Source organism: Emydura macquarii, unplaced genomic scaffold (genome assembly GCF_026122565.2).
Source record: "Emydura macquarii macquarii isolate MOO-44397 ecotype Brisbane River unplaced genomic scaffold, CSIRO-AGI_Emac_v2 contig_1146, whole genome shotgun sequence".
Classification (NCBI taxonomy): domain Eukaryota; kingdom Metazoa; phylum Chordata; order Testudines; family Chelidae; genus Emydura; species Emydura macquarii.
In genome coordinates this window covers 12,930,601-12,933,864 of record NW_027131283.1, presented here as the reverse complement: position 1 = coordinate 12,933,864, position 3,264 = coordinate 12,930,601, and the positions used below count along the sequence as shown (strand labels likewise).

General features: G+C 43.9%; 1 long non-coding RNA gene across 1 annotated transcript; it reads right to left on the bottom strand.

Annotated features, from left to right (window-relative positions):
• Positions 1–753: 753 nt before the first annotated feature.
• Positions 754–2,498, bottom strand: LOC137152218 (uncharacterized). The gene is made up of 3 exons (XR_010919487.1): positions 2,416–2,498; positions 2,193–2,232; positions 754–1,034 (listed from the first exon to the last, which is right to left on the bottom strand). It is a non-coding gene; the product is annotated as an uncharacterized lncRNA (long non-coding RNA).
• Between the last annotated feature and the right edge of the window lie 766 nt (positions 2,499–3,264).

Here is a 3,264-nt window from a genome sequence, read left to right as displayed (position 1 = left end):
CTGATTTATACTAAAATGATATTTTCCACAGAACTATCCTATAACCCGATGTTTGCTATAACTGTAGTTACAGTTAGCAGGCTACAATGCACTGAAACAATTTGAGGGAGTCTCATTTTTCTTAAATATACCTTTTTAAAAACAAAAAGGTAACAAAATATGCGCCGGGGAGGGGGGGGGGGGAGAGAGAGAGAAAAGTATTAAACTAGAGTTAAGGTTAGAGGAAATAGATAATCAAAGACCTGCATGTATAAAGTCAATAAGAGGATCATAGTTTCCAACACAAACAAAAACAAAAAACCCTTAGGGTTGGAATCTGAGAAGTTTGGTTAAACTGGAAGGAAATGCAAACGTGGAAATCCACAGGTAAAGTAAACCAAACAACCTTAACTCTATTGCAGTAGTGACACACTGAGATTCATCTTGGTCCATAGTAAATTAATCTCATAAATGACCAAGAAGTAGAATATTTTACTTTCAACCAGTTTATGGTTAATCTGAGTGCACCCTTCTATGATGATACAGAGTCCACAAACAGAAAGAAAAAAAACTTATTTTGTCCATTTCTTATTAGGCATAGCATACTGAAGACAATCATCCCCATTCTTCATTAAGGTTCCCTGTGCCACAAATATCAGCTATTTATTCATATGCCATTCGACTCAGACATGAAGTAATAATTCATATGCACAAGGGAGGCAATTAAGGTTGCACAGACAACCTGAATTTTACCATTTCCTAACTTCTGTGTCTTTGATTTTCCAACATTAATTTTTCTTTAACTTGCTTTGGGTGTGTTTAATTTTCCTAGGTTTTAAAAACACACAAACTTAAAACAGAAATTCCATCACATGGCATCACTGACACCCGCATGGTTCATTAGCAGGGAATGGAACCTTTAGAGCCACTGTACAGACCTCTGCCAATTGAGCTAATAGAGTAATGGATAGCAGTAGTAGGTTGTCACCCTCTATGTGGACCAGCACTACAGGAGATGAGCCGCACACTTTTCCAGTCGTTTTCACAGATATATGCTAAAAGCAGAGGAACAGAGACACTCAGGAATCTTGGGTTCCATTCCAGGCTCTGGGAAGGTGTGTGTTATATTGGGCATGGACCTTCTACCCATTTTACCTGACTGCTTCTGCCCCAGCCCATCCTTGTCCTTGTACTGTCCCTTCCCCACCCATGGCTTCTCATCCCAACCCTAGTCTCCTTGCCTAGCCAGTACTGGTTTCCTCCTCTGAGACCCAGCCTTCTCCCAGTTCCTTATCTGATCTCTCTCTCTCCTGCCTGTTCAACCCTCCATTGCCTCCTAGTCCCAGTCTCCCTCCCAGAGCTCCATATCTAGTCTCCACTCTTTGTTAGAGTCTTTGTCCAGCTATTCCTAGTTCTACCCCCCACAATCCAGATCCAGCATAGCTGACTTCCCCTCCCCCATTCCCTTCATTGGGTCCTAATCCCAATCTCAACTTCCCCACATCCTTCCAGTTCTACCTCTAGTTTAATCTTCTCCCCACCACTGGCTCCCACTAGCCTTCTGTTTCTCTCCCCAGTTCTTACTTCCAGTCTCCCCACCCCACCCCACCCCACCAGCTCCAGCTCCGGTCCCTTCTGAGCTGAGTCAGGTGGCTTTCTTCTCAGTTCTACCAAGGCTCAGCGAGGCAGCACTGAGAGCACATGTATCCCTGTTCTCAGTTTCAATGCCTGGCCCCACCTCCGCCCTCAACAGGCAGGAGCAGTAAGCATCGTCAAAGTCCTGCTTAGTGCCTGCAGCCCTGGGCTAGAGCACGATTGGTGTGGAGAGACTCTTCAGAGAATTTAGCTGCTCCTACGGAGCATGTACAAAATAGATTTTTCAAAGGTTATAACTTGTTCAAATTTGGGCAAGTTTTCAACGCAATTGTAAAAGGCACATGCCTGGCATAGAGGCCACTCACCTGCCAAGTTCAGGCACAAACCAGAGCACTAGAGGTTTGCAAAGAAAAGGTTGGCAGATTTAAAAAAAAAAAAAAAAAAAAAAAAAAAAAAAAAAAAAAAAAAACCCCAAAACATGGCAAATAATTGCTTTCTTCCCCCCCTCTATGCTCATTTTTGGCAACAGCTGAGCTGTTAAATTAGATGCAATTGAAAATAAGCTCTTATAATGGGAAACCATCAAGCAATTTAACAGATGATACTATCAATCCTACCTGTAATACAAACCTCCTTTGGGCCACTAGGAAGTCACCACTGTTTCAGAAAGAACAAAAAGTTAATTTAGTGACAACGCATCACACATGGTATAAGAGACACGTCCAAAATCAGTTCTAAAACCAGTTCTTTTACAGTTCACCCAAAAATGTGAGAGGAGGTAACTTTCCTAGCAGCCTTCTCCCACACAATCCAAACCCACTGCATAGAATCCAAACTTACCCCTGCTTGGGCTTTATTTGCAAACAGTAAAACAAATCCCAAGCCAAACTTTCATCCTAAATTTGGTAGCTACTACTAGGACTCCTCCCTGAAAGCCATGCAGCCTAGAAAATCACTCCCCTTTAGCTAAGATTAAATTACCAAACACCATGTGTTGCAATGAATCAACTGGAATCCATCAACACCTGCTAATAAGTGGTGACAGCAGAAGCACCATCATACCCTATTTTAAAGCATTTCCTCCATATTTCAGATGCTGAGTGTCAAGGCACTTAAGGGGGGGCAGGGGGAAATCACAGAAACAACACTATGCTCTACAAAGCCAAGTCTGATATCTAGGCTCCTTATACAATAAATGGGAAGAGATAGGTGCCTAAAATGAATGAGTTCCACAACATATGGAGCTTCCTGAGCTAGCCAATGGAGAATGGCAACAGCAGGAACCCTGTCCCTCTCTCCGAGATCCGTGCCGAAGTCTAGGTTGCAGGGAGGCACCTCTCTCTGACAGCAATCCATGAATGGCAATCAGCTGCCTGGAGTCAGGTGGTTTAAGCAGCTGGCAGGAAGCCATGCAAAACAGCTGGAGGAAGAGCTGGTGTTGCTCATCTTATAGCTTTTAGCCCAGATGGGTTGTTGCAATGTTTCAAAGGGTCACAGGGCCACTCCTGTCCGATGGGGCTGGCTGGGCTCACTGCCCTGCACTATGGGGTCCAGTATCTCTCAGGTTTAGCCCAGCCATCATGATAACAGGAATCTGGGTAGGCCAAATTTGAGTGAGTGGCACTGTAACCCCATGAGCCAGATCACAAATCCTCTCACCTCAAATTTGGTCTAGTCAGGGGTGGTGGG